The sequence below is a fragment of the Rhipicephalus sanguineus genome, chromosome 8 (genome assembly GCF_013339695.2).
Source record: "Rhipicephalus sanguineus isolate Rsan-2018 chromosome 8, BIME_Rsan_1.4, whole genome shotgun sequence".
In the NCBI taxonomy this organism is placed as follows: domain Eukaryota; kingdom Metazoa; phylum Arthropoda; class Arachnida; order Ixodida; family Ixodidae; genus Rhipicephalus; species Rhipicephalus sanguineus.
In genome coordinates, this window is record NC_051183.1 from 19,883,338 (window position 1) to 19,898,857 (window position 15,520).

Here is a 15,520-nt window from a genome sequence, read left to right on the forward strand (position 1 = left end):
AGGAACGTACCCAGTGAATTTCATTGAGATCCATCGACCTCGAAAAATCGCCGGAGTTGGCCTTTAACGTGTACCGAGATCGCACTGAACACGGCCATCTAGTATTTTGCCCGTATCGAAATGCGACCGCCGCGGCCGGAATCGAGCCCGAGACCTTCGGGTCAGCAGCCGAGCACCTTAACCGCTACACCGCCGCGGCGGACGCAAGGAAAGTGAGGAAATTGAAGACAGAACACCCCTGAAAGATGCTCAACTACCATCCACTCGTCCATGTGGTCCGCAACGTGGACCACATGGATTACGCAAAAACCGGCGTCAATGCTTCCTACAATAAATTTGCTGAGAGAACCAGGCCTCTCATCATTACCGGTGACTTCAAGATTGATATATCAAGACCCAGAAACGCCTGGTCCTTATACTGCGTGAAAGACGGCGTGGACGTGGAAAGGGCCTCAAAAGATCTCTCTGCCACGTTCACGACAGGAGGCATCATAGGATCATTTCATCGTAAGAGGCATCCATGATTTCCACCAGCAGCACTATATTTCGCACTTTATTTCACTAGCCTTCTGTAGCCGCCATCACGAACGGATCCGATTAAAAAGTCCAGTCCAGCTGCTGGTGGTCACTGATCATGGTGATGATGACCTTGTTCAAGAACTGACAAGAACCCCTTCTACCGAATAGATGGGTTCGTGAAACGTGCGTGCGTTCTCCGTCATAACGGACAAGTATAAGCAACAAAACTGTAACTGTGACTGTAACGTACGTGCAGTGCGCCTGCGCGTGCCACTGGGCTGTGTATATATCTAGGGAACCTTTCCTGAACGAAACTTAGTTGCGATTAACGCCTGTTCTGCGCATCTGTGTTCCTTCTTTGTCCTGTTCCGACTTGCGCTATCCAGTATTGATGAATATAAGCACTACATATCCGCTAACCGCGTCTGATTTTGGTAGCAACCATGTTGCTGTTGCCATTGTTACGCAACTGTAAACAATTAGTTATATAATAGACATGCGACTCTTCAACATATGAGTGTGCGTATACCACTTCCATATTTCTCTAGCGTCATTCAGTAACGTTTCGCTCAATGTGAAAAATTACACCACAGTCACCATCCCGCGCATGCTTCGCATAATATCGATTCCCACGGTATGTGGGATCTGGCAAATTTTTTTCTTCTATCCGCTTTTTCATGTTAGTTGTACACATCTTTTAAATACATTTTGTTGCTATGTTTCATTTTCACTATACTCTTATTGTAATGACTTGCCATGTGCCATATAGGCAACATTTCATCTATAATTCCTTGATATTACGTGCCAGAACCACGATATGATTACAAGCCACGCCGTAGTGGGGACCGGATTAATTTCCACCACCTGGAATTCTTTAACCTGCACCTAAAGATAAGTACACGGGTGTTCTTGCATTTCACCCCCCTCAAAATGTGGCCGCCATGGCCGCGGTGATCGCACCCGCGTCCTAGGACTTAACAGCGAAACAGCTTAACCGCTGAGCTACCACCGCGGGCAAGTCAACTTTTCGATACATGTACAAAGAGAATTCCCCGTCCGATCGCCCGCTACAAAGCGCCAGGCATCATTAGTAATCATCATCAACTTTCTAATATCCTCTAGCGGGCCCGGGCCCGGGCCTGGTGATGAACACGCGCGCCCTGGATAAGTTTAGTAATGAACGCCCGGGCCGGGCCTGGGCTCGGAACCACCGGCCCAGGCCGGGCTTGGGATCGATTCAGTCGTGCATGCCCGGGCCCGGATCGGGCCTGGGTGGGGCTCGGGCTTCATAAAGCGGCCCGGGCCGAAAAGTCAGGCCTGTGCTGCGCGCTCTGCGCAGGCCGGACGTTTTTACGCGAACGTGTTTTATGCCGGAGTCCACCACGGCTCCACCGACATATTTCCGTCGCGGATATGATGTTGTAAAATATACACTAACAGATTGCAAAAAAAAGCTAGAAAAAAATATTCCGTCGTCGAACCTACGTCCCCTCGCTGCGCAGCGCGCGGCGCGAACCGACTGGGCCACAAACGGCACGTTCTTCAGCATACTAACGGCGAGCTATTTATATGCACTCTTTACAGTTGGCGGCACTCAGCGCCCGCTGGCGTACTAACGTTTTTTCATTTTAATTAGCGAGATGGCGTGAAGGGCTCGAAGCACGCGCTTTAGAGGTCGTGGCCCCGCGCGTTACGATGCGGGCGTGCCTCCACAGGGCGTGGTCGCTCATGGGCGCGCGCTTATCTCGTGAGGGGGGTGGGGGGTGCCTTTTATGTCTTGAGCTCTCACCGCAAGTTTGAGTTGAAGTTAGAGAGAGCACTAAGGTCCCCTTGCTTACCGCAGCTGCCACTTTTGCGGAAGGAGCGCGCTGCTCACACAAAAGTAAGTTACAACTCTGACACTTAGTTCGCGCTCATCCTGTGTATACTTGTGCGCTCGTTTCGTGCGCGTTCCTTTGCGTTTGAGCAGCGCGCTGTGACAGTTGTTAGTTCGTGCTCATCCTGTATATGCTCTTTCCGTGCGTCATTTCTGCTCGAGCAGCGCGTTGCGTGTTTCGAGCTGCTTGCCATTCTTCGCGTGACATTGCAATTTGTAGCTCTATAGCATTCATTCGTTCACCCTTGTGCCGAAACAATGCACAGAAAACGCTCAACTACGTCTGTGAAGACACGTTTCACTTTGGTGTTATACCGATTCCTGTGAGAGAAGGATCAGCCACGTTTTTTTTTTACACAGCTGTGATCGGCAATGATTTCGCCTTCGATGGATCACAGGTGCCTTGAATCCATTTCTGTCTGCTCCGTAATCTCGTAACGTCACCCGCAAGCAGAAATTATTTCTTGGATGGAAACAGCGCGGTGACGGGAGAGACGGAAAGCAGTACACACACACACACACACACACACACACACATATATATATATATATATATATATATATATATATATATATATATATATATATATATATATATATATATATATACATGCAATCATACTGTCGGCAACGTGTCAAGATAACGCGATTAGCCCAACATGTCCGTAGTCTCCTCTTCAAGGCCCGCTGACGCAGGCGTTTACCTTTTTACTGATTGTAAACGCTTCATGTATTTCAATTGGTGGGCCTTCAATTTCTCTCCGTCAAAAGGAGCTTGCGTACTTGTCAGGTAAACCGCGTTATCTTGACACGTTGCGGTCAATACGATTAGTTTCTGACACAACCCCTTCTTAGCACGCAGACAACAAGTGACATATTTATTTTTGCCTATTTACATATACATCTTGCTGTTGCAGTAGCGTTGCGCTCAATTGTTCGTCAGCGCTTGTGTTGTGTTCTTCCCCTTCTGTCTTTTTTTTTCCGTCTCTGCGCTGCTTCCTTCGAAGCAACTTTACCAGCCAGCCCTTCAAAACACCCTTCGGCAGGAACTATTTTTTCGGTGTTTTTGGGCTCAAGTGGGATCGTTAAAAAGTCCATTATAATGTGCTTAGCAATCCACTAGAAATCACCGTGGAATGCACCCAAAACACTTGGCTCTACTGAGGACGTGAGACGCTAGACACACTTTTTAAAGATGCATTTTTAAAGAGGCCCTTCACACAAAGTATTTTATGAAAGGATGAGTTAAATACTAAACAATATAGGGCGTTTTTTGAGGCAATACAAACTTTTAAGAGCGCAGCTGTATGAGCTCGGAGCAAGGCCGGTAGTTGACAGAAAGCTCGGCGGTTATGCGCCGCAGGAAGCGGGTATGTGCCAAGCAGCTCCTGGCATAGCATAGCCATGCATGCTATAGTAGGAGAGCTCATCCTCCCTTCCCTTTCCCGCAGGGAGCGGGAAAGGGAAGGGAGGATGAGGAAGAGTGACGGGAAAGTGAAGAGGAGGGAAAGAAGGATGAAAAGGAAGAGGCTTTCAGCATGAGTTTCTGTCTCTGGAGTTTGGATATCCGTGTCATGTCCCTGACTGTCTGTGGCTTAAAGGGCCGCTCACCAGGTTTGACAATTTTGAGCTAACGAGCGCAATGCATACACTGGGCGTTCACGATCACGTCTGCCAAAATTTGCAACGCTACGCGCCGCGGAAATAGGTCAAACTTCAAGGTGAACGCTGCTTGCCCTTCCTCTCGCGGGCGCGCGCTTTAGAGAATGAGGGGATGACGTACATGAGAAAATGGCCCTACGTAGATGGTAGTGCTGTGACGTCGCTGCTCTACGTAGACGATTGTGCTCTGACGTCGCCAACAGTAGCACGTGACACTGCGATAATTATTTGACACGACATGTGTAGTTTGTGTAATTTGTTGCTTGAATAGATTAATAAAACTTGAGAGAAATAATGAGACACACAAAGAGAATGTGTGCATCTTTTTCATTTTTTTCGTGAATTGCAGCTAGATGCGGGGCTAACGTGCCTCCCTTTCCCATGCGTTCGTGTCACCGCGGTTAGCGCATCGAGCAGACGCCACCCCTGGAAACGAAAGTAATGTTCTGGCGCGTTCGAGCACTCATTATGCTCATTTATTCTACCGCGTCCAAGTAAACGTTAATGCGGCACCGGCTCTTGATACCGCCACTCTCGTGCTCGTACAAATGTCTCAACTTTCATGCCCGTCCCGCAGAAACAGGCAGTACACCACACAGAACGCCGACAAAACGCCCACGGCCGCTACATAAAAAAATTGGCCGCGTATCTGCGTGCTTCGCTGCAAATGTCGTGTAAAGACGATAGAAGAGGCGCTGTGTGAGATATGGACGCCATCTGGCAATACGTCGGGAAACATGAGTGCTGTGTTGCGTCCTGGTAGTCCCGGCGCAGCAGCAGGCGAAGACCGGCGGTGGCCAACGCGACCGGCGGGGACGCCAGCCAGCCCGAAAACGCGGTTTGGCGCGAAGCGCTGAAGCAGAGAAACGTCCGCACTCAACGAGTACTCTCCACACACTCTTTTATTTACACGTCGCCTGGGTAAAACAGGAATGCCAGAGCGGCGCCCACAACCGGCAGCCTGAAGGCCGCCCACAACGCTGCTTTTTCATTTTTTAAATATTTTTTTTAACCTTCTTGGTCTTCTCAAAACTAAAGTTTTTCAACGCCAACCCATGGTATTCGTACAGTGCAATACAGAACCGAAACCGAAACACAACCATGAGCTCGAGCGAAGGGCACGGAGGAAGGCAAATTTCAGCGCAGTCGCATTTTCAGCTTTGTTGAAACAGCGCTCACTAGACGACGACGAAGTAAAAACCGAAACACAACAATGAGCTCGCGCAGACACGGAGGAAGCCAAGTTTCGGCGCAGTCGCATTTTCAGCGCAGCTTAAGAAACTAGGGTCTCTAAAATTACGTATCTATGTATTTTCTATTAAAGGAACACACCACCTAATACTTACCTAGTGATGTTGCGCCTCAGATATGCGTAGTGTTTGCTTTTTGATCAACCATGTACACAAGCATGAACCTAGTGAGCCGTTCACGATGGCTGGCCCTTGCGCAAGTGGTTCAACTTTGGCCGAGTGGCTGAATCGAGGGACGTGCCGACAAACAGAAAGACAGACAGACAGAAGGACAGACCAAAATTTCTGCGTTTAAGTTCCCCAAGAAAGACTATCGTCTTTAAAAGAAAGGTAGCGGCCGTGCAACGCCGCTCGCGTGCTCGGGCTGGCTCGGGCACGTCATGCGCACGTGACCATGCATGCGCATGACGTGTTCATGCGTATGTGTCAAGTGAAGAGAGCAGCGAAGGGATTTGGCTTGCTAAGGCTACACGGGGCGAGTGGCAGGGGTTTGAAACTCGCCTCCTCGCATCATGGTTTCGCGCCGCTACAAATTCTTGTTTTTCTCATCTCGTAATGAACCGATTTGAAAAATTCTTGCGGCATACTGCTCTTCATTTGCACACAACAACTTCCAGCGTCTAACTAAAATTTGCTATGTGGCCTGGTGAGGGGCCCCTTAAGTCGAACGTCTCTGCGCTGAGACGAAATAACCTGGGAGCAACCTAGCATATATCCTAGATAAAGCCTCGAAACAACCTAGAAGCAGCCTAGAAACAGCCTAGCATCAACTAGCTGAAACCTAGCAGCAACCTAGAAACAACCAGATGGCCAGCCTCGCTGTTTCAAGCCTTTCGCGACTTAGTACGAGCTTCGCCATTTTTGTCTGGTGAATAAAATTTGAATTTTATGCAAGGGGTTAGAAGAAGGGAAAAGAGTTGAAGGCAATGCACGAAGAGATAAAGAAAGAAAGATATGTGAAAGAAAGAACGCAGTCTTTGTTCGCCAGTGGTGGCGCTCGCTTGCCAGCGCCAATTTTTAGTCACATTTCGCAGGCGGGGAACTGGCATAATTTTTTGGATGCGAAGCAGCTTATGGCGGAGTCCAATCCGGTGTGCGGCGTGACCGCCCTTACGCATGCGCAAACCCTCTCCACACACCTCCTCTCCACTGCCACTCCCCCTCCCTCCCTCTCCCCTCTCACACCCCTATCCACTCCCACTGCCCATCTCCACTCCCCTTCCTCGTTCAGATAAAAGGCTCGCGTTAGGTACCGGTCGCGCCGGTGTCATGAGTTCCAACGTCAACGACGGCGCCAGTTGCACTAATACCTTAACGCCTGCCAAGATCGCGGAGCAGCGGGTGGAGCAGCGGAAGGCTCGACGTGCCTAAGCGCAACGTTAACGTCGGCAAGCGGACCCCGAGCTCCGGGCTAGGGAAGCCCAGCGGAAACGGCAACATCGGCGGGAAACTACTACGGATGAAACGCGGGCTCGACATGCCGAAACGCTGCTTCGCATCGCCTCATGGTCCCCTTTAGCGGGAGACGGTGTAATTTTTTTTACAAACCCTCTTTGACATTCAGGCTCTTGCCGTTTTCGCAGAGGCACTCTACGCCGAGGCGGAATACTTTGTCACAGCTGAAGCTGCACTGAAGCGAATAATAACAAAAGCTCTCTCCTTAACTCTTTAAGCTATTGACTTGAGGGCAGTTGTTCATATGGGAAAGTTGTAGGCCATTACGATTTACACCATACCTATTTTTTTAGAAACCACGAAAGTGGCACGTAATTTTAGCTATTGATTATCGAATTTAAATGGCGATGTTGAAACTGACCCCACTGTTTTGTCAGACCGTAACTTCCCGCGATGTGAAAGTGACAAAATGTGAATGAGGACGCGTCGTCGCAGAAATACTTAGGAATCAGGTAAGAATCTGGTCAGAGTTATGAACTGCTCATATTAAAAATTTGGAATCAGCTGTAACTGTAAACTGCAGTTGAAAATGCTATGTCATGTGACGCATTGAAATATGACTTTAGTGCTGCTGGGGGCGCAAAAATGTAGCCGAGTGCTAAACGCACACACATAACAGGCTTTTGTTGACTTATCAAGCGTAAACTGTGTTTGGCTATAAGGCAGAAAGAACGCAATTGATATGTTTTCTCAGAACAAAAAAGAAAAGGTGCAGAGGTTGTCCCAGCAAGAGCTATTACCATCAGCTTTAGGAATGACCACTACACGACATCTACAGCTGCGAAACTAGCTGCTCTGTGCGCTGTACTTTTTTTAGTCAATCTGGAAACACCACGACAATGGTCGATGTTCAGCGACTCAAAAGCAGCCCTACAATCTGTGCTATCGGATCTTCGTCGCGAGCCATACAAACAGCTCGTATTCGAGATTAGATGTATTATTCATACATCACATCAGAAAGGGCACCACATGACTATTCAGTGGCTGCCAAGACACTGCGGCATCATGGGGAACGAACACGCCAATAATGCCGCTCGGGCAGCTCTGGAAGGAACATAGGAAGAGGCCATACCTTGTTCAAGGTCCCACGCTGCCAGCAGACTTCGAGTGCCTGCACAGGAGATCACGCTCTATCTATGGTGCTCACCATGCAGCCAGACCAACCCGACCCTTCGTCAACACCACCTGTCGTCTTTGATGAATCTCTGTACTGGACTCCGCCGACGAGAGGCCACTCTGCTTTATCACTTATGGCTAGGGGTGGCAATCACGCAGTCTTATTCATATCGCATTTCAATGGCCGACAACGCTCTCTGCGATACCTTTTATTGCGAGGAGACCCTACAGCACATTCTGTGCGACTGTCGAGCATATAATGTTCAGACGCAGTACCTGGCATGCGCTCTAGTGCACCTTGACAATAGACCAACGTCTGTTGAAGGCATTCTTAGATGTCGACAGAAAACATTGTAGCAGAAGGCGACGAATGCGCTACTAAGGTTTTTAAAAGAAACGAACTTGGACAAGCTGCTGTGAGAGTGATGTCGCGTACCACGCAAGCATAACGGTCTGTGACTGACTGTGTGTACTGTGTTATGTGCTGCTCTTCTCTCTCTTTCCTTTCCATCGTTTAATCTCTCCCATCCTGCTCCCATCTATTAGGTAACAAACCGGTTGTCCTAAACTCGTTAACCTCCCTGCCTTTCATCCTGTACTATTTATTATCTTGTTAGAAAAGCGTTTATCCTAATCTGAGATTGAAGCGGTATAGGTTCATTGATATTCCTAATAAAAATAGAAAGCCAGTACACCAGAAACCAGGAAAAATATGCGAATAGGAATGCCGCCGGGATTGTTACATGTGGCTGCGTTCACTGAGATGCGCGTTCCCTGAATTCGTGCGATACGTCCGAGCGTGCCCAACTGCTTTAATGTAGCTTTATTATTGCGACAGCAGCCACACGGTCACTCGAGGCGCATTTTTGACGTTGTCGTCGCGTCACGTTCCGTGTAAAGTCCAAATTGATATTATCGCTCCGCACGCCATGTGTTCTAGGTGCGAGTGAAAGCTCGCGAAGGCTGCAGACAGGCGCGGATCAAGTAGATATGAAACGTGCCGGTCGGACCCGATGGGCGAAGGGAATGAAGGGATGCGGGGGGTGGGGGGGGGGGGGCTGCGGTGCTCGGACAGAAACAGCCAACTTTAATCAAAAGTGCGTGCTCGCGCGCACTATCTCGACAGGCATCAATAGACGGCTCCTACCCTTGTACGTGCTGTTCACTCACCGCTTACTTCGCGTTGAGACGACAGACGGCACGAAAACCACTTTGGTCCCCGGAGCGGCCGTTCGCCCTACGCCAGCTTTTTGTAGGGTTACGCTAGAGCGGATCCTAACGGAGTTGGTTGCTAGCTTTTTTGTGTAACGTTCCGATTTGTTGCTATAGAAATCATTGCTTCGACTTTGCGGCAAAAAGAGGCTTTTTTGCGGCAAAGCTGTGTATCTCTCATTGGTCGGAAAACCTCGTGGCGTAGACACAAAAGGCCAGGTTAAAGGGCCCCTAAACCACCAACAGACGCTCGCGCTCACGTGGTCGCGTGTGAAGGGCATTCGGAAAGGTGGACAGACGAGCCGACGAACGCATTCGCTGTAGACTCGTGCACCACAGCAACGCCACAACTAAATTTCGACCTCTGTGTGGTTTAGGGGCCCTTTAACAACTGAAGGCAAAACGGCATAACTTAATTTGCAATCAGGCATACAGCATAGAGCTCAGTGTTCGTTTTAATAAAGAAAACCACACAACAAGAATCAAAACCCCATGATGGATGATAAGGCGCCTGTGAACAATAGGAGCAGCCTTCCACGCGTTCCCAGTAAATATTAGGTTGCATGTGCTTTGCACTCCACACCATTGGGTTCGAATGACGTCAAAGGGCCCTTCCTTCTCCCCGCGTGTGTTTCGCGCTTTCATATATAAAAGGGAGGTCCGTCAAGCAAGTCCTTCAGTTCATTCTAAGACTGCCATGGGTAGACCACAGAAAGTAAAGACACTAGAACAGCGTGAATGCAATCCTCGACGAAAGGAACAAATTCGCCTTGCTGAAAATGTCGCAGAAACAATCACGACCTACCACAGCGACCGCAAAGCGATTATCATTACCAATAAATTAAAGTAACAATACCTCCCCCCCCCCCCCTCTCCGTCGTCATGCGTGCTCTTTGATACAGCTTCGCTGGAGATTCGCGTTCGCAGGGTGGCATGGCGGCCAATTTTTTTTTTTTTTGCTTTCGCACTGTTGGCAAGAAATCTGCGTGATAGCGCGTATACAACTGACCAAGGGCTTTCTTGGAACTGGCAAGGCTTCGATTGGAAGAGAACTCAGCGGGCGGCACGTGGGGCCTCAGAAGCTGCGAAAAACCATTGCCTTGACAAATAATCAATGGGATGTTATAATGACACGAACGGAAAAAATTCGAAGCAGCAGGCTTTGGATTGGAGGAGAATAAGGATATTGGGTGGATATTTGCTGCCCTTTTTTTAAGTGTGAGGAAACGTCGAGCATTTCAATAAAATGGCACTGTAGCTTCAATATCGTCACGTTGGCAATTATTTAACAACGTCGCCGCAAGTCTATGATATAGCAAGGTTCTTCTCATTATCCGTGCCCTTTAATTTTTCCCTCGTGCTCTTAAGTTGTGAAAATGTGACACCCTCTAGCCTCATATCGTAGTCTGTGCTCATGTAATATAACGGCTTTTAAGCGTAAGTGTATGGAGCTTCACCGAAAAATAACTTATAACAATATTGGTAGTATCCGCGCTCTCATTAGCCTTGATTAAGTCAACATTATTAAGGTCTGTCTAATGAACGCATGAGTTTGTCTCTCCCTGGTATCCTAACGACATTACATGCAATTCTGGGTTATCTTACGGTGATCAAACGTCAACAGCGGGATGTGAGATATCAGAGAGCCTTAATTACATAGCGTTCAGGCAACGCTAATACTACGGCACAGTTTCACTAAAGCAAAATAAGCTTCGACTAGAGAAGCACGAATTAATGAGTTTATGTAATTTAAATAGCCCGTAAGAACACGAGGGACAAGAAGATAAGCAATGAGTGACGGCAAAAGGAAGTCTTGTATCCTCTTTTTATTTATTTCCGCTCCCGCAACGAAAACAATCCGGATATTGAAGCGAGTGAGATAGACGAGTATGTTAAGTAGTCTTGCTTTTAAAGACGATAGTTTTTCTTGGGGAACTTAAACTCAGAAATTTTGGTCTGTCTGTGTTTCTGTCTGTCTGTCACACGATTCAGCCACCCTGCCAAAGTTTAAGCCCTTGCTGAACGCCCAGCCATCTTGAATGGGTAGCTGCGTTCATACTTGTGAACATTGTCGATCAAAAAGAAAATAACATGCATTTCTGAGGCGCAACATCAGTACGTAAGAATTAGGTGATGTGTTTCTTAACTAGAAAATACACAGATACGTAATTCTAAAGGCCCCACTGTTTCTTAGGCTGCGCTGAAACAGCGCAGAAACGACCGGCAGGAGACTATCGTCTTTTGATGACATTTGCAGCGAAGCATGCAGATACGCGGCCAATTTTTTATCTTTATAAAGGTTAGGCATGCCATTAAGATTACATAACAGTTAGGTATTTAACGGTTACACGGTTACGTACATAGCCGTTAGTTAAATAATGGTTAAGCATATAACAGAATTGTACGTAACGGTTAAGTAAGCCATAAGGCTATGAACCTTGCTATAAAACAGCATATCCACGGAGTGAATGATGATGAGTGGGCGAAGCTGCGGAGGTTCATTGGTAAACCATGAATCTTCCGTGAATTCTGCCCAACCGACGTGAGATCGGGCGCGTTTATACTAAAGGTTCGATGAGTTATGACGACTTGCAGCTCACTTTAATTTTACATGTACGCTGTGAATTTTCATTGTTTAGAAAACCATTGCTTTAGAAAAATCTGGCGTCTTTCGTTAAGCAGCTGGCGTCTTTTCGTTTTGCTTTAGAAACATCTGGCGTTCTTTCGTTTTGCTTTTACAAAACATCTGGCGTCTTTCGTTGGTTTATTTCATCAATCAACGGCGTTTTGAACAAAATTTTTATTGTTTAATCACGCACAGGAGAAATGTCACCAGGCACTACCTTGGAGGTAAACAATGGCTGCTAATGGGAATGAGAGACAGAAGAAGTCGGCTTTTAGCTAACACTTACACTTCTACTTCTACTAACGTTTCCTACTGGAACATGCCAATGGCTGCTAATGGGGAATGAGAGACAGAAGAATTCGGCTTTTAGTTAACGCGCAGGCTGCGAATTTTTTATTGTTCAACAACGCACAGGAAAATTCTCCCACCGGCACCACCTTGGAGGTCAAAGCGTAAGACTTGTTACGGACTACGACTACTACTACTGCTACTACTACGACGACGACGACTACGAGGGACGAACGGGTGCCGCCTTAAGAAGCTTCGCCCCTAAAATTCCCTGTTCAAACTCTCTGTACATATGGTTGAGCAGCTGCACTGATTAAGCATCTGTACGGAATGCTTGGTTAGTACATGTGGTTCATTAAATGCTTTGTCAATCAATGGTTGCGTTTGTCCAGAAATCTTTATTGGCGTTTGCCGCCCGTGGGTTCCCTTCTTCACTCTTAGTCGACAAGTGGGGAATAATGAGTTTGCCCAATTTTTGGGCACATACGCACTACGAGTTTTTGCGTGCATAGAAAAGACTAATTTTGATTTCGCCTAGCCTTATAGGGCTTGGCTGTAAAAAGCCGAAGTGTGGATGACGAAAACAGCCAGCAGGGACAAGATCTAAAACCCAAGCGTGCTGTTCTTGTGAACGTTCAGGTTTTGGTGCCGGAGGTTTAGCAAAAATGCGACCTTCATTCATTCTTTTTCTTGTCGCAAAGGAAAGTTCAGGTATGCGAAGTCATTGTGAAGGGAAAACTAGGAGCTGGAATCGTTCTAACGGAAAAGGCGGTGTTTCATATATTTGTTTTTGGATACGTGTAATGAAGAATCTTACCGCTAATTCTTAGTTGCTATGTACCTGTAGAAGTAAAAGAAATGAGGTTTTTGTCACAACATGGCGTACCCTGTCCATCAAAAGTATTAATGAACGCACCTGTGAATACAAGGCCACATAACGCATAAAACTGAGCGCGGGCTGTTTTCCTAGAACGCTTGATCACGATACCGTTTGTATAAGTCCATTTTTTTAAATGATAGCAATAAACTTCACAATGAGTTGACGCAGTGCGACTGTTTCTGTTGAAGCGCTTAGATAGTTTCTTGTTTTGTAAGGTGAGAAGTCGTAGTTAGGAAAAACACGTCAGCCTATTTAAAGGTGAAAATTAGTCTTTCTGGTTGGGAACGAAACCTCGTGTAAATAAAAATTATTTATACTCATTACTTAAAACTTATGTTGGTGCCCGTTTGTTTAAATCATGACACATGAGACTATGTGACATGCTTATGAAAGCACTACGATGACGCTGTCGCGTGCCAGCCGTGTCCTGTTGAAGAGTCTGTCTTTATCCCAGTGATTCTCAGCCACGGATGTTTCGGGGACCCCTTGTGGGCCGATGGAAGTAATGAGGAACCACTTGCAGCGAGAGAAAGGGGGCGAAGGGAGGGGAGGTGTCACAACTTAACACAATATGCAGCGTAAAATAGGTGCCTTTCATTTCTCCCTGGCAAAGAATGCTCAAACTGCAGTGCCACGTCAATTCGATCTCGACAGCTTGTCAATAAGTTGTGCGTTCTGCATCCACTTTCACCATGTTTCTTGCTGTTCACTCTTCAAATATGCAAGCCTAGAAAAAGTATGCTCGCGTGCATATGTCGTAGACAACTGCAACAAAAGCTTTACAGCCATCTCGTGGAGAAGGGGAAACATACGCCAGCTCCGGCGCAGTGCACTACTGCAATGCGGCGAAGCATTCCAAAAATCAGAAGGGGCCGCGGTTCCGGAATCCAGTGTGCCTCCAAAAAACGCGTCTTTTTTAGATGCGTAGCAGCTCTTTGACTAGCCTGTGTAACGCTGTCCGTCCGCACAAACGCGAGGCAACGCGCTTCCCTCGGCGCAGGTGTTGGAGTGGTGCCAAGTAAAGCCCCTATACTTACTTTAGTGCCAAGTAGGTCACGCCGCAGCTGGGCGTTGAAGTCACGCACCCCTCGCACGCTTCCCTCGCAGGTGCGCGCGTACGTCACTCTCTCCCTCACCTGCCGGAGCGCCGGAGCTGCCGGCTCCGACGCCCGCTCGCCTCCCGTGTCCGCGTTTCAAACAAGCGTTTACACCAGTAAACGCTACACCAAGTTTCGCTTCAAACGAATCTTCCAGCGCTCACCACAGCACCTGCGTTAGCGCCGTTCAACCCGTGACGCCACCCGTGCGCAACGCTGCTGCTTCGCATCCCATCAGCGTTCCCTTCGGGGAGATGTTTTTTCGAGAATGGGTTTAGCGGACCCCCAAATATGACCTCGCGGAACCCCTGGGGTCCGCGGCCCCCACTTGAGAACCATTCCTTTATCCTATTGCTTGCCTCTTGCGTCTTATTGAGAGCTGTGGCCTTATCTACTTGTGCAGTTGATAAGCCTGTTTAATCGCTGTCCGCCATAACGTAAAGACGCATGTTTTCAATTCTTCCCATTCACCTTTCTCGCGGTCTTTTTTTATGAGCCAAGAAACACAACTGGGAATGCTGTTTTTTCTCAACTGATCTTGTGAAAATGCTTTTTTTTTTTCAAGGTGGTACCTGGAGCGATACTTCGCCAGGAACAAGGGGATCATCATATACTCTCTTTCTTCGTGTTGATGTCTTCGCGCTGCGCTGAGCATATTCCGTAGCAAGTATTCTAACTTTCGAATCCTGTGTTAGACTCCTCGCTTGCCTCTTAAATTCGGTGCTCGTCCCAGTGGCGATATTGTCGACACAAAAGATGGACGGTAATACAAGAGCACCACTATTGATGTTGTGCTTGCCATCCTAAAATGTCTATATTCTTATTTTATTACGATGATGGCGACACGATCATGAGTATCTGTTGTCGCTGCGCCCCGTGTTGCCTCTTCGTTGCGCGCTTACAACATCGCAAAATGCAAATTCACCCGTAACCACTCGCGCAGGTTTATATATAGCAACACCAATGGTTGCATTCTGTGCTTCTAACGGGAACCTCTATTGACTCTTGCGAAACACTGTTTCCAGGATTTATGGAAAGCGGTGGTGGTGATGTTGCCACAGTCATGGTTGGCGTGGTAGACCTGGCCTGCAACTGTTCTGCCTGAAGGACCCTTTCAGGCTTCCCTGGAAAATGTTGAGACGAACTAGCAGTGGTTGCAGAAAACCCGCAAAAAATAAGCGTCCATAGCGCCTCCAATGACGTGGCAACATCTCGGGAAGTGTTATTTAGCATTCTGCATTCCCTGATGCTCTTAGGCAATGGAAAGAAAAACTCAGCAACTTTTAGCTCTCGGGAAAATGGGGGAAAGAGACCCTTGGCGTTTGCGTGCGTGATGTACTACTTCTCTCTTTCTTTTTCCTTTCTTTCTTTCTTTCTTTCTTTCTTTCTTTCTTTCTTTCTTTCTTTCTTTCTTTCTTTCTTTCTTTCTTTCTTATTTTCTTTCTTTCTTCTTTCAAATGCGCAATATTTCGTCCCAAGTGTTTATTTCCTCCATGCGGAATTGGACCTACATCCACGTGCTGATCAGCGCGAGACTTC